At 51.3% G+C, this 24,320-nt stretch overlaps 12 non-coding genes across 12 annotated transcripts; all 12 read right to left on the bottom strand.

Annotated features, from left to right (window-relative positions):
- Positions 1 to 1,098: 1,098 nt before the first annotated feature.
- LOC132831591 (U2 spliceosomal RNA) lies at positions 1,099 to 1,290 on the bottom strand. Its single transcript, XR_009646552.1, has one exon. It is a non-coding gene; the product is annotated as a U2 spliceosomal RNA (small nuclear RNA).
- A 1,792-nt stretch (positions 1,291 to 3,082) lies between these two features.
- LOC132831588 (U2 spliceosomal RNA) lies at positions 3,083 to 3,274 on the bottom strand. Its single transcript, XR_009646550.1, has one exon. It is a non-coding gene; the product is annotated as a U2 spliceosomal RNA (small nuclear RNA).
- A 1,808-nt stretch (positions 3,275 to 5,082) lies between these two features.
- On the bottom strand, positions 5,083 to 5,274 carry LOC132831587 (U2 spliceosomal RNA). The gene has a single exon (XR_009646549.1). It is a non-coding gene; the product is annotated as a U2 spliceosomal RNA (small nuclear RNA).
- Positions 5,275 to 7,072: 1,798 nt separating this feature from the next.
- LOC132831586 (U2 spliceosomal RNA) lies at positions 7,073 to 7,264 on the bottom strand. Its single transcript, XR_009646548.1, has one exon. It is a non-coding gene; the product is annotated as a U2 spliceosomal RNA (small nuclear RNA).
- A 1,795-nt stretch (positions 7,265 to 9,059) lies between these two features.
- Positions 9,060 to 9,251, bottom strand: LOC132831585 (U2 spliceosomal RNA). The gene has a single exon (XR_009646547.1). It is a non-coding gene; the product is annotated as a U2 spliceosomal RNA (small nuclear RNA).
- Positions 9,252 to 11,059: 1,808 nt separating this feature from the next.
- Positions 11,060 to 11,251, bottom strand: LOC132831584 (U2 spliceosomal RNA). The gene has a single exon (XR_009646546.1). It is a non-coding gene; the product is annotated as a U2 spliceosomal RNA (small nuclear RNA).
- Positions 11,252 to 13,046: 1,795 nt separating this feature from the next.
- Positions 13,047 to 13,238, bottom strand: LOC132831583 (U2 spliceosomal RNA). The gene has a single exon (XR_009646545.1). It is a non-coding gene; the product is annotated as a U2 spliceosomal RNA (small nuclear RNA).
- A 1,790-nt stretch (positions 13,239 to 15,028) lies between these two features.
- On the bottom strand, positions 15,029 to 15,220 carry LOC132831582 (U2 spliceosomal RNA). The gene has a single exon (XR_009646544.1). It is a non-coding gene; the product is annotated as a U2 spliceosomal RNA (small nuclear RNA).
- Positions 15,221 to 17,027: 1,807 nt separating this feature from the next.
- Positions 17,028 to 17,219, bottom strand: LOC132831581 (U2 spliceosomal RNA). Its single transcript, XR_009646543.1, has one exon. It is a non-coding gene; the product is annotated as a U2 spliceosomal RNA (small nuclear RNA).
- Positions 17,220 to 19,016: 1,797 nt separating this feature from the next.
- Positions 19,017 to 19,208, bottom strand: LOC132831580 (U2 spliceosomal RNA). The gene has a single exon (XR_009646542.1). It is a non-coding gene; the product is annotated as a U2 spliceosomal RNA (small nuclear RNA).
- Positions 19,209 to 20,992: 1,784 nt separating this feature from the next.
- Positions 20,993 to 21,184, bottom strand: LOC132831579 (U2 spliceosomal RNA). The gene has a single exon (XR_009646541.1). It is a non-coding gene; the product is annotated as a U2 spliceosomal RNA (small nuclear RNA).
- Positions 21,185 to 22,996: 1,812 nt separating this feature from the next.
- On the bottom strand, positions 22,997 to 23,188 carry LOC132831577 (U2 spliceosomal RNA). Its single transcript, XR_009646539.1, has one exon. It is a non-coding gene; the product is annotated as a U2 spliceosomal RNA (small nuclear RNA).
- Positions 23,189 to 24,320: the final 1,132 nt, after the last annotated feature.

Raw genomic sequence — 24,320 nt, 5'->3', positions numbered from 1 at the left:
CAGGATTCGCTCCTCGGCATTCCGCATCAATCCGAAAAGTTGCGAAAAGCGAATTACGTCCGTGCACCCTTTCTTTATCGTCCACTTTCAATATCCTCTCTACTTGTATCCGACTCTCTGTGGAGAATGGGGAGGGAGCTGATCTCCCCGTGTAAACATGTCACGCTGCAAGCGTGCCTCATCACCACCAGCAGCTCGATTCGACATCTCCGTTCACATTGCTGCAGATCGCTGACAACATTATAATCCGACCCAGTTGACAAACTGACAACTGTTTCGCTACTTGCACCGCAAATGATGACAAATCGTTCCAAATCGTACGGGTGGCACAGTGGATCAGTGGTTAGTACGGCTGCCTGGTGGCACCAGGGAGCTGAAGCCAGTTCCAGCCTTGGGCGATCGTCTGCGTGAATAATCTTTACGTTCAGACGTAGCTACTAAAGCAGGTCGCTTCCGTACAGTAGTTTGCGAAGAAACAACAGAGATGGGGGTTTCACTCTATTCAGGAAACAGACCAAAGACATTTCTTTCTTGTTCAAGAAAATATTAGGATAAATTTGTTGCCTCGGGGTTGGGGGGGAGGCGGGGGGGTTGGGAAGGGGCTGTGGGGGCTGATCTGATAGCCATTTGACATTGGCTGAGTCATGGGATCCCACAACCTGATTTGACTGTGTTAAAAATCCCACAACACCAGGGTTCAGCCCAACGGGGTTCTTTGAAATTACAGCAGTCACCCCACCCCCGCCACCGCCGTACCATCGGTGGGATACGTTCCAAGAACGACCGCAGAAGCCCAAAACGGCAGACAAGGGCAAATCCATTCATTCAAATTGGCAAGTTACCTTCCTGGCAGGCCCCTGGTTCAGAATGTTCCCTGTAGCACGTTGGGGTTACCCCTGTCCTGGCTTTCAGCGTGCTGCACCTTCATCAGGTAACTGCAGAGCAGGTTCATAAGACAGAAAACCCGTAACAAAAGACGATAGTTTCCTGCAACTGAAAAGACAATAGATGCAACAATCACTGACTGCCATCAACACGGCAAACTAGCAAAGGCAAGAGATTCACATTGCATTCACCTGCTTTTGAACTTGGGTAAGCGTTGGGTGCACCATTCCTGGAAACACTGCAATACCAGGCTGATACATGGAGAGGACAGAGCAAGCCCTTAAGCCATCTCCCTGCTCCAAAAATCCATTTAATACAAACACTCCCACCTTCGGGAGATATCAGCGATTAAACTGATAAGAACAGAAACTACACATATTCCAAGCCAAAAGGCCGAGAAGCGATAGCACATTAATACTCCAACGGTGGAGGTCATATTTGCCGACTATCCTTTCCATCAGTTTGATGATATTCAAAGTTCCTTTATTCCCTTACCGTCTACCTTCCTTCCAAGATATCCAACCAGACCGGAAGATCACTCTGCAGCAGTCGCTGTGCTTTCCCGTGCTTTTCTGTCCATCTGTTACGTAGCCGCGTAGGTCGCGCTGACGACCAATCAGATGGCACGGGCCGGAGCCACCGCACGTCAGGTCGACTGCAGAGAGGTTTCTCCCGGTGATCGGGGACAGCGGCGGCGGCAGGGTCATTCATTCCCCCGGCATCTACAAGATTCACCAGAATTCCTCAGGCAGCACCTTGCAAACCCATGGCCAACGCAGCCTCGAAGGATGACGGCAGCAGATCCACGGGAACACCACCATTCGCAAGTTCTCCCCCCGCCGAGGCACTCGCTGTCCTGAATTGCAAATATGTCCTTGTTCCTCCGGTGTTACCGGGTCAAAATCGGGAATCCCCGCCCAAACAGCATCGCGGGGCTACCGACAGCACTTGGACTGCAGCGGTTCGAGAGAGCAGCTCACCACCAGGCTGATCTCGGCATGGGCGAGAAATGTTGGCCTTGACGGAAAGATCCTATTCATTGCCTCCCCTTGTGTTGGTGTAGCTTGCCCATAAATGCCAATCATCGTTTCCCTCACGTACAGGATTCGCTCCTCGGCATTCCGCATCAATCCGAAAAGTTGCGAAAAGCGAATTACGTCCGTGCACCCTTTCTTTATCGTCCACTTTCAATATCCTCTCTACTTGTATCCGACTCTCTGTGGAGAATGGGGAGGGAGCTGATCTCCCCGTGTAAACATGTCACGCTGCAAGCGCGCCTCATCACCACCAGCAGCTCGATTCGACATCTCCGTTCACATTGCTGCAGATCGCTGACAACATTATAATCCGACCCAGTTGACAAACTGACAACTGTTTCGCTACTTGCACCGCAAATGATGACAAATCGTTCCAAATCGTACGGGTGGCACAGTGGATCAGTGGTTAGTACGGCTGCCTGGTGGCACCAGGGAGCTGAAGCCAGTTCCAGCCTTGGGCGATCGTCTGCGTGAATAATCTTTACGTACAGACGTAGCTACTAAAGCAGGTCGCTTCCGTACAGTAGTTTGCGAAGAAACAAACAGAGATGGGGGTTTCACTCTATTCAGGAAACAGACTAAAGACATTTCTTCCTTGTTCAAGAAAATATTAGGATAAATTTGTTGCCTCGGGGTGGGGGGGGAGGCGGGGGGTTGGGAAGGGGCTGTGGGGGCTGATCTGATAGCCATTTGACATTGGCTGAGTCATGGGATCCCACAACCTGATTTGACTGTGTTAAAAATCCCACAACACCAGGTTCAGCCCAACGGGGTTCTTTGAAATTACAGCAGTCACCCCACCCCGCCACCGCCGTACCATCGGTGGGATACGTTCCAAGAACGACCGCAGAAGCCCAAAACGGCAGACAAGGTCAAATCCATTCATTCAAATTGGCAAGTTACCTTCCTGGCAGGCCCCTGGTTCCAGAATGTTCCCTGTAGCACGTTGGGGTTACCCCTGTCCTGGCTTTCAGCGTGCTGCACCTTCATCAGGTAACTGCAGAGCAGGTTCATAAGACAGAAAACCCGTAACAAAAGACGATAGTTTCCTGCAACTGAAAAGACAATAGATGCAACAATCACTGACTGCCATCAACACGGCAAACGAGCAAAGGCAAGAGATTCACATTGCATTCACCTGCTTTTGAACTTGGGTAGACGTTGGGTGCACCATTCCTGGAAACACTGCAATACCAGGCTGATACATGGAGAGGACAGAGCAAGCCCTTAAGCCATCTCCCTGCTCCAAAAATCCATTTAATACAAACACTCCCACCTTCGGGAGATATCAGCGATTAAACTGATAAGAACAGAAACTACACATATTCCAAGCCAAAAGGCCGAGAAGCGATAGCACATTAATACTCCAACGGTGGAGGTCATATTTGCCGACTATCCTTTCCATCAGTTTGATGATATTCAAAGTTCCTTTATTCCCTTACCGTCTACCTTCCTTCCAAGATATCCAACCAGACCGGAAGATCACTCTGCAGCAGTCGCTGTGCTTTACCCGTGGTTTTCTGTTACGTAGCCGCGTAGGTCGCGCTGACGACCAATCAGATGGCACGGGCCGGAGCCACTGCACGTCAGGTCGACTGCAGAGAGGTTTCTCCCGGTGATCGGGGACAGCGGCGGCGGCAGGGTCATTCATTCCCCGGCAGGGTCATTCATTCCCCGGCATCTACAAGATTCACCAGAATTCCTCAGGCAGCACCTTGCAAACCCATGGCCAACGCAGCCTCGAAGGATGACGGCAGCAGATCCACGGGAACACCACCATTCGCAAGTTCTCCCCCGCGCCGAGGCACTCGCTGTCCTGAATTGCAAATATGTCCTTGTTCCTCCGGTGTTACCGGGTCAAAATCGGGAATCCCCGCCCAAACAGCATCGCGGGGCTACCGACAGCACTTGGACTGCAGCGGTTCGAGAGAGCAGCTCACCACCAGGCTGATCTCGGCATGGGCGAGAAATGTTGGCCTTGACGGAAAGATCCTATTCATTGCCTCCCTTGTGTTGGTGTAGCTTGCCCATAAATGCCAATCATCGTTTCCCTCACGTACAGGATTCGCTCCTCGGCATTCCGCATCAATCCGAAAAGTTGCGAAAAGCGAATTACGTCCGTGCACCCTTTCTTTATCGTCCACTTTCAATATCCTCTCTACTTGTATCCGACTCTCTGTGGAGAATGGGGAGGGAGCTGATCTCCCCGTGTAAACATGTCACGCTGCAAGCGTGCCTCATCACCACCAGCAGCTCGATTCGACATCTCCGTTCACATTGCTGCAGATCGCTGACAACATTATAATCCGACCCAGTTGACAAACTGACAACTGTTTCGCTACTTGCACCGCAAATGATGACAAATCGTTCCAAATCGTACGGGTGGCACAGTGGATCAGTGGTTAGTACGGCTGCCTGGTGGCACCAGGGAGCTGAAGCCAGTTCCAGCCTTGGGCGATCGTCTGCGTGAATAATCTTTACGTACAGACGTAGCTACTAAAGCAGGTCGCTTCCGTACAGTAGTTTGCGAAGAAAAAAACAGAGATGGGGGTTTCACTCTATTCAGGAAACAGACCAAAGACATTTCTTTCTTGTTCAAGAAAATATTAGGATAAATTTGTTGCCTCGGGGTTGGGGGGGGAGGCGGGGGGGTTGGGAAGGGGCTGTGGGGGCTGATCTGATAGCCATTTGACATTGGCTGAGTCATGGGATCCCACAACCTGATTTGACTGTGTTAAAAATCCCACAACACCAGGTTCAGCCCAACGGGGTTCTTTGAAATTACAGCAGTCACCCCACCCCCCGCCCCCGCCGTACCATCGGTGGGATACGTTCCAAGAACGACCGCAGAAGCCCAAAACGGCAGACAAGGGCAAATCCATTCATTCAAATTGGCAAGTTACCTTCCTGGCAGGCCCCTGGTTCCAGAATGTTCCCTGTAGCACGTTGGGGTTACCCCTGTCCTGGCTTTCAGCGTGCTGCACCTTCATCAGGTAACTGCAGAGCAGGTTCATAAGACAGAAAACCCGTAACAAAAGACGATAGTTTCCTGCAACTGAAAAGACAATAGATGCAACAATCACTGACTGCCATCAACACGGCAAACTAGCAAAGGCAAGAGATTCACATTGCATTCACCTGCTTTTGAACTTGGGTAAGCGTTGGGTGCACCATTCCTGGAAACACTGCAATACCAGGCTGATACATGGAGAGGACAGAGCAAGCCCTTAAGCCATCTCCCTGCTCCAAAAATCCATTTAATACAAACACTCCCACCTTCGGGAGATATCAGCGATTAAACTGATAAGAACAGAAACTACACATATTCCAAGCCAAAAGGCCGAGAAGCGATAGCACATTAATACTCCAACGGTGGAGGTCATATTTGCCGACTATCCTTTCCATCAGTTTGATGATATTCAAAGTTCCTTTATTCCCTTACCGTCTACCTTCCTTCCAAGATATCCAACCAGACCGGAAGATCACTCTGCAGCAGTCGCTGTGCTTTCCCCGTGCTTTTCTGTCCATCTGTTACGTAGCCGCGTAGGTCGCGCTGACGACCAATCAGATGGCACGGGCCGGAGCCACCGCACGTCAGGTCGACTGCAGAGAGGTTTCTCCCGGTGATCGGGGACAGCGGCGGCGGCAGGGTCATTCATTCCCCCGGCATCTACAAGATTCACCAGAATTCCTCAGGCAGCACCTTGCAAACCCATGGCCAACGCAGCCTCGAAGGATGACGGCAGCAGATCCACGGGAACACCACCATTCGCAAGTTCTCCCCCCGCCGAGGCACTCGCTGTCCTGAATTGCAAATATGTCCTTGTTCCTCCGGTGTTACCGGGTCAAAATCGGGAATCCCGCCCAAACAGCATCGCGGGGCTACCGACAGCACTTGGACTGCAGCGGTTCGAGAGAGCAGCTCACCACCAGGCTGATCTCGGCATGGGCGAGAAATGTTGGCCTTGACGGAAAGATCCTATTCATTGCCTCCCCTTGTGTTGGTGTAGCTTGCCCATAAATGCCAATCATCGTTTCCCTCACGTACAGGATTCGCTCCTCGGCATTCCGCATCAATCCGAAAAGTTGCGAAAAGCGAATTACGTCCGTGCACCCTTTCTTTATCGTCCACTTTCAATATCCTCTCTACTTGTATCCGACTCTCTGTGGAGAATGGGGAGGGAGCTGATCTCCCCGTGTAAACATGTCACGCTGCAAGCGCGCCTCATCACCACCAGCAGCTCGATTCGACATCTCCGTTCACATTGCTGCAGATCGCTGACAACATTATAATCCGACCCAGTTGACAAACTGACAACTGTTTCGCTACTTGCACCGCAAATGATGACAAATCGTTCCAAATCGTACGGGTGGCACAGTGGATCAGTGGTTAGTACGGCTGCCTGGTGGCACCAGGGAGCTGAAGCCAGTTCCAGCCTTGGGCGATCGTCTGCGTGAATAATCTTTACGTACAGACGTAGCTACTAAAGCAGGTCGCTTCCGTACAGTAGTTTGCGAAGAAACAAACAGAGATGGGGGTTTCACTCTATTCAGGAAACAGACTAAAGACATTTCTTTCTTGTTCAAGAAAATATTAGGATAAATTTGTTGCCTCGGGGGTGGGGGGGGGAGGCGGGGGGGGTTGGGAAGGGGCTGTGGGGGCTGATCTGATAGCCATTTGACATTGGCTGAGTCATGGGATCCCACAACCTGATTTGACTGTGTTAAAAATCCCACAACACCAGGTTTCAGCCCAACGGGGTTCTTTGAAATTACAGCAGTCACCCCACCCCCGCCACCGCCGTACCATCGGTGGGATACGTTCCAAGAACGACCGCAGAAGCCCAAAACGGCAGACAAGGGCAAATCCATTCATTCAAATTGGCAAGTTACCTTCCTGGCAGGCCCCTGGTTCCAGAATGTTCCCTGTAGCACGTTGGGGTTACCCCTGTCCTGGCTTTCAGCGTGCTGCACCTTCATCAGGTAACTGCAGAGCAGGTTCATAAGACAGAAAACCCGTAACAAAAGACGATAGTTTCCTGCAACTGAAAAGACAATAGATGCAACAATCACTGACTGCCATCAACACGGCAAACTAGCAAAGGCAAGAGATTCACATTGCATTCACCTGCTTTTGAACTTGGGTAAGCGTTGGGTGCACCATTCCTGGAAACACTGCAATACCAGGCTGATACATGGAGAGGACAGAGCAAGCCCTTAAGCCATCTCCCTGCTCCAAAAATCCATTTAATACAAACACTCCCACCTTCGGGAGATATCAGCGATTAAACTGATAAGAACAGAAACTACACATATTCCAAGCCAAAAGGCCGAGAAGCGATAGCACATTAATACTCCAACGGTGGAGGTCATATTTGCCGACTATCCTTTCCATCAGTTTGATGATATTCAAAGTTCCTTTATTCCCTTACCGTCTACCTTCCTTCCAAGATATCCAACCAGACCGGAAGATCACTCTGCAGCAGTCGCTGTGCTTTCCCCGTGCTTTTCTGTCCATCTGTTACGTAGCCGCGTAGGTCGCGCTGACGACCAATCAGATGGCACGGGCCGGAGCCACCGCACGTCAGGTCGACTGCAGAGAGGTTTCTCCCGGTGATCGGGGACAGCGGCGGCGGCAGGGTCATTCATTCCCCCGGCATCTACAAGATTCACCAGAATTCCTCAGGCAGCACCTTGCAAACCCATGGCCAACGCAGCCTCGAAGGATGACGGCAGCAGATCCACGGGAACACCACCATTCGCAAGTTCTCCCCCCCGCCGAGGCACTCGCTGTCCTGAATTGCAAATATGTCCTTGTTCCTCCGGTGTTACCGGGTCAAAATCGGGAATCCCCGCCCAAACAGCATCGCGGGGCTACCGACAGCACTTGGACTGCAGCGGTTCGAGAGAGCAGCTCACCACCAGGCTGATCTCGGCATGGGCGAGAAATGTTGGCCTTGACGGAAAGATCCTATTCATTGCCTCCCCTTGTGTTGGTGTAGCTTGCCCATAAATGCCAATCATCGTTTCCCTCACGTACAGGATTCGCTCCTCGGCATTCCGCATCAATCCGAAAAGTTGCGAAAAGCGAATTACGTCCGTGCACCCTTTCTTTATCGTCCACTTTTCAATATCCTCTCTACTTGTATCCGACTCTCTGTGGAGAATGGGGAGGGAGCTGATCTCCCCGTGTAAACATGTCACGCTGCAAGCGCGCCTCATCACCACCAGCAGCTCGATTCGACATCTCCGTTCACATTGCTGCAGATCGCTGACAACATTATAATCCGACCCAGTTGACAAACTGACAACTGTTTCGCTACTTGCACCGCAAATGATGACAAATCGTTCCAAATCGTACGGGTGGCACAGTGGATCAGTGGTTAGTACGGCTGCCTGGTGGCACCAGGGAGCTGAAGCCAGTTCCAGCCTTGGGCGATCGTCTGCGTGAATAATCTTTACGTACAGACGTAGCTACTAAAGCAGGTCGCTTCCGTACAGTAGTTTGCGAAGAAACAAAAACAGAGATGGGGGTTTCACTCTATTCAGGAAACAGACTAAAGACATTTCTTCCTTGTTCAAGAAAATATTAGGATAAATTTGTTGCCTCGGGGGTGGGGCGGGGGGGGTTGGGAAGGGGCTGTGGGGGCTGATCTGATAGCCATTTGACATTGGCTGAGTCATGGGATCCCACAACCTGATTTGACTGTGTTAAAAATCCCACAACACCAGGTTTCAGCCCAACGGGGTTCTTTGAAATTACAGCAGTCACCCCACCCCCCGCCACCGCCGTACCATCGGTGGGATACGTTCCAAGAACGACCGCAGAAGCCCAAAACGGCAGACAAGGTCAAATCCATTCATTCAAATTGGCAAGTTACCTTCCTGGCAGGCCCCTGGTTCCAGAATGTTCCCTGTAGCACGTTGGGGTTACCCCTGTCCTGGCTTTCAGCGTGCTGCACCTTCATCAGGTAACTGCAGAGCAGGTTCATAAGACAGAAAACCGTAACAAAAGACGATAGTTTCCTGCAACTGAAAAGACAATAGATGCAACAATCACTGACTGCCATCAACACGGCAAACGAGCAAAGGCAAGAGATTCACATTGCATTCACCTGCTTTTGAACTTGGGTAGACGTTGGGTGCACCATTCCTGGAAACACTGCAATACCAGGCTGATACATGGAGAGGACAGAGCAAGCCCTTAAGCCATCTCCCTGCTCCAAAAATCCATTTAATACAAACACTCCCACCTTCGGGAGATATCAGCGATTAAACTGATAAGAACAGAAACTACACATATTCCAAGCCAAAAGGCCGAGAAGCGATAGCACATTAATACTCCAACGGTGGAGGTCATATTTGCCGACTATCCTTTCCATCAGTTTGATGATATTCAAAGTTCCTTTATTCCCTTACCGTCTACCTTCCTTCCAAGATATCCAACCAGACCGGAAGATCACTCTGCAGCAGTCGCTGTGCTTTACCCGTGGTTTTCTGTTACGTAGCCGCGTAGGTCGCGCTGACGACCAATCAGATGGCACGGGCCGGAGCCACTGCACGTCAGGTCGACTGCAGAGAGGTTTCTCCCGGTGATCGGGGACAGCGGCGGCGGCAGGGTCATTCATTCCCCCGGCAGGGTCATTCATTCCCCGGCATCTACAAGATTCACCAGAATTCCTCAGGCAGCACCTTGTAAACCCATGGCCAACGCAGCCTCGAAGGATGACGGCAGCAGATCCACGGGAACACCACCATTCGCAAGTTCTCCCCCGCGCCGAGGCACTCGCTGTCCTGAATTGCAAATATGTCCTTGTTCCTCCGGTGTTACCGGGTCAAAATCGGGAATCCCCGCCCAAACAGCATCGCGGGGCTACCGACAGCACTTGGACTGCAGCGGTTCGAGAGAGCAGCTCACCACCAGGCTGATCTCGGCATGGGCGAGAAATGTTGGCCTTGACGGAAAGATCCTATTCATTGCCTCCCCTTGTGTTGGTGTAGCTTGCCCATAAATGCCAATCATCGTTTCCCTCACGTACAGGATTCGCTCCTCGGCATTCCGCATCAATCCGAAAAGTTGCGAAAAGCGAATTACGTCCGTGCACCCTTTCTTTATCGTCCACTTTCAATATCCTCTCTACTTGTATCCGACTCTCTGTGGAGAATGGGGAGGGAGCTGATCTCCCGTGTAAACATGTCACGCTGCAAGCGTGCCTCATCACCACCAGCAGCTCGATTCGACATCTCCGTTCACATTGCTGCAGATCGCTGACAACATTATAATCCGACCCAGTTGACAAACTGACAACTGTTTCGCTACTTGCACCGCAAATGATGACAAATCGTTCCAAATCGTACGGGTGGCACAGTGGATCAGTGGTTAGTACGGCTGCCTGGTGGCACCAGGGAGCTGAAGCCAGTTCCAGCCTTGGGCGATCGTCTGCGTGAATAATCTTTACGTACAGACGTAGCTACTAAAGCAGGTCGCTTCCGTACAGTAGTTTGCGAAGAAACAAACAGAGATGGGGGTTTCACTCTATTCAGGAAACAGACCAAAGACATTTCTTTCTTGTTCAAGAAAATATTAGGATAAATTTGTTGCCTCGGGGTTGGGGGGGGAGGCGGGGGGGTTGGGAAGGGGCTGTGGGGGCTGATCTGATAGCCATTTGACATTGGCTGAGTCATGGGATCCCACAACCTGATTTGACTGTGTTAAAAATCCCACAACACCAGGGTTCAGCCCAACGGGGTTCTTTGAAATTACAGCAGTCACCCCACCCCCGCCACCGCCGTACCATCGGTGGGATACGTTCCAAGAACGACCGCAGAAGCCCAAAACGGCAGACAAGGGCAAATCCATTCATTCAAATTGGCAAGTTACCTTCCTGGCAGGCCCCTGGTTCCAGAATGTTCCCTGTAGCACGTTGGGGTTACCCTGTCCTGGCTTTCAGCGTGCTGCACCTTCATCAGGTAACTGCAGAGCAGGTTCATAAGACAGAAAACCCGTAACAAAAGACGATAGTTTCCTGCAACTGAAAAGACAATAGATGCAACAATCACTGACTGCCATCAACACGGCAAACTAGCAAAGGCAAGAGATTCACATTGCATTCACCTGCTTTTGAACTTGGGTAAGCGTTGGGTGCACCATTCCTGGAAACACTGCAATACCAGGCTGATACATGGAGAGGACAGAGCAAGCCCTTAAGCCATCTCCCTGCTCCAAAAATCCATTTAATACAAACACTCCCACCTTCGGGAGATATCAGCGATTAAACTGATAAGAACAGAAACTACACATATTCCAAGCCAAAAGGCCGAGAAGCGATAGCACATTAATACTCCAACGGTGGAGGTCATATTTGCCGACTATCCTTTCCATCAGTTTGATGATATTCAAAGTTCCTTTATTCCCTTACCGTCTACCTTCCTTCCAAGATATCCAACCAGACCGGAAGATCACTCTGCAGCAGTCGCTGTGCTTTCCCCGTGCTTTTCTGTCCATCTGTTACGTAGCCGCGTAGGTCGCGCTGACGACCAATCAGATGGCACGGGCCGGAGCCACCGCACGTCAGGTCGACTGCAGAGAGGTTTCTCCCGGTGATCGGGGACAGCGGCGGCGGCAGGGTCATTCATTCCCCCGGCATCTACAAGATTCACCAGAATTCCTCAGGCAGCACCTTGCAAACCCATGGCCAACGCAGCCTCGAAGGATGACGGCAGCAGATCCACGGGAACACCACCATTCGCAAGTTCTCCCCCCCGCCGAGGCACTCGCTGTCCTGAATTGCAAATATGTCCTTGTTCCTCCGGTGTTACCGGGTCAAAATCGGGAATCCCCGCCCAAACAGCATCGCGGGGCTACCGACAGCACTTGGACTGCAGCGGTTCGAGAGAGCAGCTCACCACCAGGCTGATCTCGGCATGGGCGAGAAATGTTGGCCTTGACGGAAAGATCCTATTCATTGCCTCCCTTGTGTTGGTGTAGCTTGCCCATAAATGCCAATCATCGTTTCCCTCACGTACAGGATTCGCTCCTCGGCATTCCGCATCAATCCGAAAAGTTGCGAAAAGCGAATTACGTCCGTGCACCCTTTCTTTATCGTCCACTTTCAATATCCTCTCTACTTGTATCCGACTCTCTGTGGAGAATGGGGAGGGAGCTGATCTCCCGTGTAAACATGTCACGCTGCAAGCGCGCCTCATCACCACCAGCAGCTCGATTCGACATCTCCGTTCACATTGCTGCAGATCGCTGACAACATTATAATCCGACCCAGTTGACAAACTGACAACTGTTTCGCTACTTGCACCGCAAATGATGACAAATCGTTCCAAATCGTACGGGTGGCACAGTGGATCAGTGGTTAGTACGGCTGCCTGGTGGCACCAGGGAGCTGAAGCCAGTTCCAGCCTTGGGCGATCGTCTGCGTGAATAATCTTTACGTACAGACGTAGCTACTAAAGCAGGTCGCTTCCGTACAGTAGTTTGCGAAGAAACAAACAGAGATGGGGGTTTCACTCTATTCAGGAAACAGACTAAAGACATTTCTTCCTTGTTCAAGAAAATATTAGGATAAATTTGTTGCCTCGGGGGTGGGGGGGGAGGCGGGGGGGTTGGGAAGGGGCTGTGGGGGCTGATCTGATAGCCATTTGACATTGGCTGAGTCATGGGATCCCACAACCTGATTTGACTGTGTTAAAAATCCACAACACCAGGTTTCAGCCCAACGGGGTTCTTTGAAATTACAGCAGTCACCCCACCCCCGCCACCGCCGTACCATCGGTGGGATACGTTCCAAGAACGACCGCAGAAGCCCAAAACGGCAGACAAGGGCAAATCCATTCATTCAAATTGGCAAGTTACCTTCCTGGCAGGCCCCTGGTTCCAGAATGTTCCCTGTAGCACGTTGGGGTTACCCCTGTCCTGGCTTTCAGCGTGCTGCACCTTCATCAGGTAACTGCAGAGCAGGTTCATAAGACAGAAAACCCGTAACAAAAGACGATAGTTTCCTGCAACTGAAAAGACAATAGATGCAACAATCACTGACTGCCATCAACACGGCAAACTAGCAAAGGCAAGAGATTCACATTGCATTCACCTGCTTTTGAACTTGGGTAAGCGTTGGGTGCACCATTCCTGGAAACACTGCAATACCAGGCTGATACATGGAGAGGACAGAGCAAGCCCTTAAGCCATCTCCCTGCTCCAAAAATCCATTTAATACAAACACTCCCACCTTCGGGAGATATCAGCGATTAAACTGATAAGAACAGAAACTACACATATTCCAAGCCAAAAGGCCGAGAAGCGATAGCACATTAATACTCCAACGGTGGAGGTCATATTTGCCGACTATCCTTTCCATCAGTTTGATGATATTCAAAGTTCCTTTATTCCCTTACCGTCTACCTTCCTTCCAAGATATCCAACCAGACCGGAAGATCACTCTGCAGCAGTCGCTGTGCTTTCCCCGTGCTTTTCTGTCCATCTGTTACGTAGCCGCGTAGGTCGCGCTGACGACCAATCAGATGGCACGGGCCGGAGCCACCGCACGTCAGGTCGACTGCAGAGAGGTTTCTCCCGGTGATCGGGGACAGCGGCGGCGGCAGGGTCATTCATTCCCCCGGCATCTACAAGATTCACCAGAATTCCTCAGGCAGCACCTTGCAAACCCATGGCCAACGCAGCCTCGAAGGATGACGGCAGCAGATCCACGGGAACACCACCATTCGCAAGTTCTCCCCCGCCGAGGCACTCGCTGTCCTGAATTGCAAATATGTCCTTGTTCCTCCGGTGTTACCGGGTCAAAATCGGGAATCCCCGCCCAAACAGCATCGCGGGGCTACCGACAGCACTTGGACTGCAGCGGTTCGAGAGAGAGCAGCTCACCACCAGGCTGATCTCGGCATGGGCGAGAAATGTTGGCCTTGACGGAAAGATCCTATTCATTGCCTCCCCTTGTGTTGGTGTAGCTTGCCCATAAATGCCAATCATCGTTTCCCTCACGTACAGGATTCGCTCCTCGGCATTCCGCATCAATCCGAAAAGTTGCGAAAAGCGAATTACGTCCGTGCACCCTTTCTTTATCGTCCACTTTCAATATCCTCTCTACTTGTATCCGACTCTCTGTGGAGAATGGGGAGGGAGCTGATCTCCCCGTGTAAACATGTCACGCTGCAAGCGCGCCTCATCACCACCAGCAGCTCGATTCGACATCTCCGTTCACATTGCTGCAGATCGCTGACAACATTATAATCCGACCCAGTTGACAAACTGACAACTGTTTCGCTACTTGCACCGCAAATGATGACAAATCGTTCCAAATCGTACGGGTGGCACAGTGGATCAGTGGTTAGTACGGCTGCCTGGTGGCACCAGGGAGCTGAAGCCAGTTCCAGCCTTGGGCGATCGTCTGCGTGAATAATCTTTACGTACAGACGTAGCTACTAAAGCAGGTCGCTTCCGTACAGTAGTTTGCGAAGAAACAAAACAGAGATGGGGGTTTCACTCTATTCAGTAAACAGACTAAAGACATTTCTTTCTTGTTCAAGAAATATTAGGATAAATTTGTTGCCTCGGGGGGGGGTGGGGGGTTGGGAAGGGGCTGTGGGGGCTGATCTGATAGCCATTTGACATTGGCTGAGTCATGGGATCCCACAACCTGATTTGACTGTGTTAAAAATCCCACAACACCAGGTTTCAGCCCAACGGGGTTCTTTGAAATTACAGCAGTCACCCCACCCCCCGCCACCGCCGTACCATCGGTGGGATACGTTCCAAGAACGACCGCAGAAGCCCAAAACGGCAGACAAGGTCAAATCCATTCATTCAAATTGGCAAGTTACCTTCCTGGCAGGCCCCTGGTTCCAGAATGTTCCCTGTAGCACGTTGGGGTTACCCCTGTCCTGGCTTTCAGCGTGCTGCACCTTCATCAGGTAACTGCAGAGCAGGTTCATAAGACAGAAAACCCGTAACAAAAGACGATAGTTTCCTGCAACTGAAAAGACAATAGATGCAACAATCACTGACTGCCATCAACACGGCAAACGAGCAAAGGCAAGAGATTCACATTGCATTCACCTGCTTTTGAACTTGGGTAGACGTTGGGTGCACCATTCCTGGAAACACTGCAATACCAGGCTGATACATGGAGAGGACAGAGCAAGCCCTTAAGCCATCTCCCTGCTCCAAAAATCCATTTAATACAAACACTCCCACCTTCGGGAGATATCAGCGATTAAACTGATAAGAACAGAAACTACACATATTCCAAGCCAAAAGGCCGAGAAGCGATAGCACATTAATACTCCAACGGTGGAGGTCATATTTGCCGACTATCCTTTCCATCAGTTTGATGATATTCAAAGTTCCTTTATTCCCTTACCGTCTACCTTCCTTCCAAGATATCCAACCAGACCGGAAGATCACTCTGCAGCAGTCGCTGTGCTTTACCCGTGGTTTTCTGTTACGTAGCCGCGTAGGTCGCGCTGACGACCAATCAGATGGCACGGGCCGGAGCCACTGCACGTCAGGTCGACTGCAGAGAGGTTTCTCCCGGTGATCGGGGACAGCGGCGGCGGCAGGGTCATTCATTCCCCCGGCAGGGTCATTCATTCCCCCGGCATCTACAAGATTCACCAGAATTCCTCAGGCAGCACCTTGTAAACCCATGGCCAACGCAGCCTCGAAGGATGACGGCAGCAGATCCACGGGAACACCACCATTCGCAAGTTCTCCCCCCGCCGAGGCACTCGCTGTCCTGAATTGCAAATATGTCCTTGTTCCTCCGGTGTTACCGGGTCAAAATCGGGAATCCCCGCCCAAACAGCATCGCGGGGCTACCGACAGCACTTGGACTGCAGCGGTTCGAGAGAGCAGCTCACCACCAGGCTGATCTCGGCATGGGCGAGAAATGTTGGCCTTGACGGAAAGATCCTATTCATTGCCTCCCCTTGTGTTGGTGTAGCTTGCCATAAATGCCAATCATCGTTTCCCTCACGTACAGGATTCGCTCCTCGGCATTCCGCATCAATCCGAAAAGTTGCGAAAAGCGAATTACGTCCGTGCACCCTTTCTTTATCGTCCACTTTCAATATCCTCTCTACTTGTATCCGACTCTCTGTGGAGAATGGGGAGGGAGCTGATCTCCCCGTGTAAACATGTCACGCTGCAAGCGTGCCTCATCACCACCAGCAGCTCGATTCGACATCTCCGTTCACATTGCTGCAGATCGCTGACAACATTATAATCCGACCCAGTTGACAAACTGACAACTGTTTCGCTACTTGCACCGCAAATGATGACAAATCGTTCCAAATCGTACGGGTGGCACAGTGGATCAGTGGTTAGTACGGCTGCCTGGTGGCACCAGGGAGCTGAAGCCAGTTCCAGCCTTGGGCGATCGTCTGCGTGAATAATCTTTACGTGCAGACGTAGCTACTAAAGCAGGTCGCTTCCGTACAGTAGTTTGCGAAGAAACAAACAGAGATGGGGGTTTCACTCTATTCAGGAAACAGACCAAAGACATTTCTTTCTTGTTCAAGAAAATATTAGGATAAATTTGTTGCCTCGGGGTTGGGGGGGGAGGCGGGGGGGTTGGGAAGGGGCTGTGGGGGCTGATCTGATAGCCATTTGACATTGGCTGAGTCATGGGATCCCACAACCTGATTTGACTGTGTTAAAAATCCCACAACACCAGGTTCAGCCCAACGGGGTTCTTTGAAATTACAGCAGTCACCCCACCCCCGCCACCGCCGTACCATCGGTGGGATACGTTCCAAGAACGACCGCAGAAGCCCAAAACGGCAGACAAGGGCAAATCCATTCATTCAAATTGGCAAGTTACCTTCCTGGCAGGCCCCTGGTTCCAGAATGTTCCCTGTAGCACGTTGGGGTTACCCTGTCCTGGCTTTCAGCGTGCTGCACCTTCATCAGGTAACTGCAGAGCAGGTTCATAAGACAGAAAACCCGTAACAAAAGACGATAGTTTCCTGCAACTGAAAAGACAATAGATGCAACAATCACTGACTGCCATCAACACGGCAAACTAGCAAAGGCAAGAGATTCACATTGCATTCACCTGCTTTTGAACTTGGGTAAGCGTTGGGTGCACCATTCCTGGAAACACTGCAATACCAGGCTGATACATGGAGAGGACAGAGCAAGCCCTTAAGCCATCTCCCTGCTCCAAAAATCCATTTAATACAAACACTCCCACCTTCGGGAGATATCAGCGATTAAACTGATAAGAACAGAAACTACACATATTCCAAGCCAAAAGGCCGAGAAGCGATAGCACATTAATACTCCAACGGTGGAGGTCATATTTGCCGACTATCCTTTCCATCAGTTTGATGATATTCAAAGTTCCTTTATTCCCTTACCGTCTACCTTCCTTCCAAGATATCCAACCAGACCGGAAGATCACTCTGCAGCAGTCGCTGTGCTTTCCCCGTGCTTTTCTGTCCATCTGTTACGTAGCCGCGTAGGTCGCGCTGACGACCAATCAGATGGCACGGGCCGGAGCCACCGCACGTCAGGTCGACTGCAGAGAGGTTTCTCCCGGTGATCGGGGACAGCGGCGGCGGCAGGGTCATTCATTTCCCCGGCATCTACAAGATTCACCAGAATTCCTCAGGCAGCACCTTGCAAACCCATGGCCAACGCAGCCTCGAAGGATGACGGCAGCAGATCCACGGGAACACCACCATTCGCAAGTTCTCCCCCCGCCGAGGCACTCGCTGTCCTGAATTGCAAATATGTCCTTGTTCCTCCGGTGTTACCGGGTCAAAATCGGGAATCCCCGCCCAAACAGCATCGCGGGGCTACCGACAGCACTTGGACTGCAGCGGTTCGAGAGAGCAGCTCACCACCAGGCTGATCTCGGCATGGGCGAGAAATGTTGGCCTTGACGGAAAGATCCTATTCATTGCCTCCCCTTGTGTTGGTGTAGCTTGCCCATAAATGCCAATCATCGTTTCCCTCACGTACAGGATTCGCTCCTCGGCATTCCGCATCAATCCGAAAAGTTGCGAAAAGCGAATTACGTCCGTGCACCCTTTCTTTATCGTCCACTTTCAATATCCTCTCTACTTGTATCCGACTCTCTGTGGAGAATGGGGAGGGAGCTGATCTCCCCGTGTAAACATGTCACGCTGCAAGCGCGCCTCATCACCACCAGCAGCTCGATTCGACATCTCCGTTCACATTGCTGCAGATCGCTGACAACATTATAATCCGACCCAGTTGACAAACTGACAACTGTTTCGCTACTTGCACCGCAAATGATGACAAATCGTTCCAAATCGTACGGGTGGCACAGTGGATCAGTGGTTAGTACGGCTGCCTGGTGGCACCAGGGAGCTGAAGCCAGTTCCAGCCTTGGGCGATCGTCTGCGTGAATAATCTTTACGTACAGACGTAGCTACTAAAGCAGGTCGCCTCCGTACAGTAGTTTGCGAAGAAACAAACAGAGATGGGGGTTTCACTCTATTCAGGAAACAGACTAAAGACATTTCTTCCTTGTTCAAGAAAATATTAGGATAAATTTGTTGCCTCGGGGGTGGGGGGGGAGGCGGGGGGGTTGGGAAGGGGCTGTGGGGGCTGATCTGATAGCCATTTGACATTGGCTGAGTCATGGGATCCCACAACCTGATTTGACTGTGTTATAAATCCCACAACACCAGGTTTCAGCCCAACGGGGTTCTTTGAAATTACAGCAGTCACCCCACCCCCGCCACCGCCGTACCATCGGTGGGATACGTTCCAAGAACGACCGCAGAAGCCCAAAACGGCAGACAAGGGCAAATCCATTCATTCAAATTGGCAAGTTACCTTCCTGGCAGGCCCCTGGTTCCAGAATGTTCCCTGTAGCACGTTGGGGTTACCCCTGTCCTGGCTTTCAGCGTGCTGCACCTTCATCAGGTAACTGCAGAGCAGGTTCATAAGACAGAAAACCCGTAACAAAAGACGATAGTTTCCTGCAACTGAAAAGACAATAGATGCAACAATCACTGACTGCCATCAACACGGCAAACTAGCAAAGGCAAGAGATTCACATTGCATTCACCTGCTTTTGAACTTGGGTAAGCGTTGGGTGCACCATTCCTGGAAACACTGCAATACCAGGCTGATACATGGAGAGGACAGAGCAAGCCCTTAAGCCATCTCCCTGCTCCAAAAATCCATTTAATACAAACACTCCCACCTTCGGGAGATATCAGCGATTAAACTGATAAGAACAGAAACTACACATATTCCAAGCCAAAAGGCCGAGAAGCGATAGCACATTAATACTCCAACGGTGGAGGTCATATTTGCCGACTATCCTTTCCATCAGTTTGATGATATTCAAAGTTCCTTTATTCCCTTACCGTCTACCTTCCTTCAAGATATCCAACCAGACCGGAAGATCACTCTGCAGCAGTCGCTGTGCTTTCCCCGTGCTTTTCTGTCCATCTGTTACGTAGCCGCGTAGGTCGCGCTGACGACCAATCAGATGGCACGGGCCGGAGCCACCGCACGTCAGGTCGACTGCAGAGAGGTTTCTCCGGTGATCGGGGACAGCGGCGGCGGCAGGGTCATTCATTCCCCCGGCATCTACAAGATTCACCAGAATTCCTCAGGCAGCACCTTGCAAACCCATGGCCAACGCAGCCTCGAAGGATGACGGCAGCAGATCCACGGGAACACCACCATTCGCAAGTTCTCCCCCGCCGAGGCACTCGCTGTCCTGAATTGCAAATATGTCCTTGTTCCTCCGGTGTTACCGGGTCAAAATCGGGAATCCCCGCCCAAACAGCATCGCGGGGCTACCGACAGCACTTGGACTGCAGCGGTTCGAGAGAGCAGCTCACCACCAGGCTGATCTCGGCATGGGCGAGAAATGTTGGCCTTGACGGAAAGATCCTATTCATTGCCTCCCCTTGTGTTGGTGTAGCTTGCCCATAAATGCCAATCATCGTTTCCCTCACGTACAGGATTCGCTCCTCGGCATTCCGCATCAATCCGAAAAGTTGCGAAAAGCGAATTACGTCCGTGCACCCTTTCTTTATCGTCCACTTTCAATATCCTCTCTACTTGTATCCGACTCTCTGTGGAGAATGGGGAGGGAGCTGATCTCCCCGTGTAAACATGTCACGCTGCAAGCGCGCCTCATCACCACCAGCAGCTCGATTCGACATCTCCGTTCACATTGCTGCAGATCGCTGACAACATTATAATCCGACCCAGTTGACAAACTGACAACTGTTTCGCTACTTGCACCGCAAATGATGACAAATCGTTCCAAATCGTACGGGTGGCACAGTGGATCAGTGGTTAGTACGGCTGCCTGGTGGCACCAGGGAGCTGAAGCCAGTTCCAGCCTTGGGCGATCGTCTGCGTGAATAATCTTTACGTACAGACGTAGCTACTAAAGCAGGTCGCTTCCGTACAGTAGTTTGCGAAGAAACAAAACAGAGATGGGGGTTTCACTCTATTCAGGAAACAGACTAAAGACATTTCTTCCTTGTTCAAGAAAATATTAGGATAAATTTGTTGCCTCGGGGGTGGGGGGTTGGGAAGGGGCTGTGGGGGCTGATCTGATAGCCATTTGACATTGGCTGAGTCATGGGATCCCACAACCTGATTTGACTGTGTTAAAAATCCCACAACACCAGGTTTCAGCCCAACGGGGTTCTTTGAAATTACAGCAGTCACCCCACCCCCCCGCCACCGCCGTACCATCGGTGGGATACGTTCCAAGAACGACCGCAGAAGCCCAAAACGGCAGACAAGGTCAAATCCATTCATTCAAATTGGCAAGTTACCTTCCTGGCAGGCCCCTGGTTCCAGAATGTTCCCTGTAGCACGTTGGGGTTACCCCTGTCCTGGCTTTCAGCGTGCTGCACCTTCATCAGGTAACTGCAGAGCAGGTTCATAAGACAGAAAACCCGTAACAAAAGACGATAGTTTCCTGCAACTGAAAAGACAATAGATGCAACAATCACTGACTGCCATCAACACGGCAAACGAGCAAAGGCAAGAGATTCACATTGCATTCACCTGCTTTTGAACTTGGGTAGACGTTGGGTGCACCATTCCTGGAAACACTGCAATACCAGGCTGATACATGGAGAGGACAGAGCAAGCCCTTAAGCCATCTCCCTGCTCCAAAAATCCATTTAATACAAACACTCCCACCTTCGGGAGATATCAGCGATTAAACTGATAAGAACAGAAACTACACATATTCCAAGCCAAAAGGCCGAGAAGCGATAGCACATTAATACTCCAACGGTGGAGGTCATATTTGCCGACTATCCTTTCCATCAGTTTGATGATATTCAAAGTTCCTTTATTCCCTTACCGTCTACCTTCCTTCCAAGATATCCAACCAGACCGGAAGATCACTCTGCAGCAGTCGCTGTGCTTTACCCGTGGTTTTCTGTTACGTAGCCGCGTAGGTCGCGCTGACGACCAATCAGATGGCACGGGCCGGAGCCACTGCACGTCAGGTCGACTGCAGAGAGGTTTCTCCCGGTGATCGGGGACAGCGGCGGCGGCAGGGTCATTCATTTCCCCGGCAGGGTCATTCATTCCCCCGGCATCTACAAGATTCACCAGAATTCCTCAGGCAGCACCTTGTAAACCCATGGCCAACGCAGCCTCGAAGGATGACGGCAGCAGATCCACGGGAACACCACCATTCGCAAGTTCTCCCCCGCGCCGAGGCACTCGCTGTCCTGAATTGCAAATATGTCCTTGTTCCTCCGGTGTTACCGGGTCAAAATCGGGAATCCCCGCCCAAACAGCATCGCGGGGCTACCGACAGCACTTGGACTGCAGCGGTTCGAGAGAGCAGCTCACCACCAGGCTGATCTCGGCATGGGCGAGAAATGTTGGCCTTGACGGAAAGATCCTATTCATTGCCTCCCCTTGTGTTGGTGTAGCTTGCCCATAAATGCCAATCATCGTTTCCCTCACGTACAGGATTCGCTCCTCGGCATTCCGCATCAATCCGAAAAGTTGCGAAAAGCGAATTACGTCCGTGCACCCTTTCTTTATCGTCCACTTTCAATATCCTCTCTACTTGTATCCGACTCTCTGTGGAGAATGGGGAGGGAGCTGATCTCCCCGTGTAAACATGTCACGCTGCAAGCGTGCCTCATCACCACCAGCAGCTCGATTCGACATCTCCGTTCACATTGCTGCAGATCGCTGACAACATTATAATCCGACCCAGTTGACAAACTGACAACTGTTTCGCTACTTGCACCGCAAATGATGACAAATCGTTCCAAATCGTACGGGTGGCACAGTGGATCAGTGGTTAGTACGGCTGCCTGGTGGCACCAGGGAGCTGAAGCCAGTTCCAGCCTTGGGCGATCGTCTGCGTGAATAATCTTTACGTACAGACGTAGCTACTAAAGCAGGTCGCTTCCGTACAGTAGTTTGCGAAGAAACAAACAGAGATGGGGGTTTCACTCTATTCAGGAAACAGACCAAAGACATTTCTTTCTTGTTCAAGAAAATATTAGGATAAATTTGTTGCCTCGGGGTTGGGGGGGGAGGGGGGGGGGGTTGGGAAGGGGCTGTGGGGGCTGATCTGATAGCCATTTGACATTGGCTGAGTCATGGGATCCCACAACCTGATTTGACTGTGTTAAAAATCCCACAACACCAGGGTTCAGCCCAACGGGGTTCTTTGAAATTACAGCAGTCACCCCACCCCCGCCACCGCCGTACCATCGGTGGGATACGTTCCAAGAACGACCGCAGAAGCCCAAAACGGCAGACAAGGGCAAATCCATTCATTCAAATTGGCAAGTTACCTTCCTGGCAGGCCCCTGGTTCCAGAATGTTCCCTGTAGCACGTTGGGGTTACCCCTGTCCTGGCTTTCAGCGTGCTGCACCTTCATCAGGTAACTGCAGAGCAGGTTCATAAGACAGAAAACCCGTAACAAAAGACGATAGTTTCCTGCAACTGAAAAGACAATAGATGCAACAATCACTGACTGCCATCAACACGGCAAACTAGCAAAGGCAAGAGATTCACATTGCATTCACCTGCTTTTGAACTTGGGTAAGCGTTGGGTGCACCATTCCTGGAAACACTGCAATACCAGGCTGATACATGGAGAGGACAGAGCAAGCCCTTAAGCCATCTCCCTGCTCCAAAAATCCATTTAATACAAACACTCCCACCTTCGGGAGATATCAGCGATTAAACTGATAAGAACAGAAACTACACATATTCCAAGCCAAAAGGCCGAGAAGCGATAGCACATTAATACTCCAACGGTGGAGGTCATATTTGCCGACTATCCTTTCCATCAGTTTGATGATATTCAAAGTTCCTTTATTCCCTTACCGTCTACCTTCCTTCCAAGATATCCAACCAGACCGGAAGATCACTCTGCAGCAGTCGCTGTGCTTTCCCCGTGCTTTTCTGTCCATCTGTTACGTAGCCGCGTAGGTCGCGCTGACGACCAATCAGATGGCACGGGCCGGAGCCACCGCACGTCAGGTCGACTGCAGAGAGGTTTCTCCCGGTGATCGGGGACAGCGGCGGCGGCAGGGTCATTCATTCCCCCGGCATCTACAAGATTCACCAGAATTCCTCAGGCAGCACCTTGCAAACCCATGGCCAACGCAGCCTCGAAGGATGACGGCAGCAGATCCACGGGAACACCACCATTCGCAAGTTCTCCCCCGCCGAGGCACTCGCTGTCCTGAATTGCAAATATGTCCTTGTTCCTCCGGTGTTACCGGGTCAAAATCGGGAATCCCGCCCAAACAGCATCGCGGGGCTACCGACAGCACTTGGACTGCAGCGGTTCGAGAGAGCAGCTCACCACCAGGCTGATCTCGGCATGGGCGAGAAATGTTGGCCTTGACGGAAAGATCCTATTCATTGCCTCCCCTTGTGTTGGTGTAGCTTGCCCATAAATGCCAATCATCGTTTCCCTCACGTACAGGATTCGCTCCTCGGCATTCCGCATCAATCCGAAAAGTTGCGAAAAGCGAATTACGTCCGTGCACCCTTTCTTTATCGTCCACTTTCAATATCCTCTCTACTTGTATCCGACTCTCTGTGGAGAATGGGGAGGGAGCTGATCTCCCCGTGTAAACATGTCACGCTGCAAGCGCGCCTCATCACCACCAGCAGCTCGATTCGACATCTCCGTTCACATTGCTGCAGATCGCTGACAACATTATAATCCGACCCAGTTGACAAACTGACAACTGTTTCGCTACTTGCACCGCAAATGATGACAAATCGTTCCAAATCGTACGGGTGGCACAGTGGATCAGTGGTTAGTACGGCTGCCTGGTGGCACCAGGGAGCTGAAGCCAGTTCCAGCCTTGGGCGATCGTCTGCGTGAATAATCTTTACGTACAGACGTAGCTAC

This window comes from Hemiscyllium ocellatum, chromosome 33, assembly GCF_020745735.1.
Source record: "Hemiscyllium ocellatum isolate sHemOce1 chromosome 33, sHemOce1.pat.X.cur, whole genome shotgun sequence".
Lineage (NCBI taxonomy): Eukaryota > Metazoa > Chordata > Chondrichthyes > Orectolobiformes > Hemiscylliidae > Hemiscyllium > Hemiscyllium ocellatum.
Note: the sequence above shows the minus strand (reverse complement) of the source record. Positions and strands in the feature narration are given on the sequence as shown.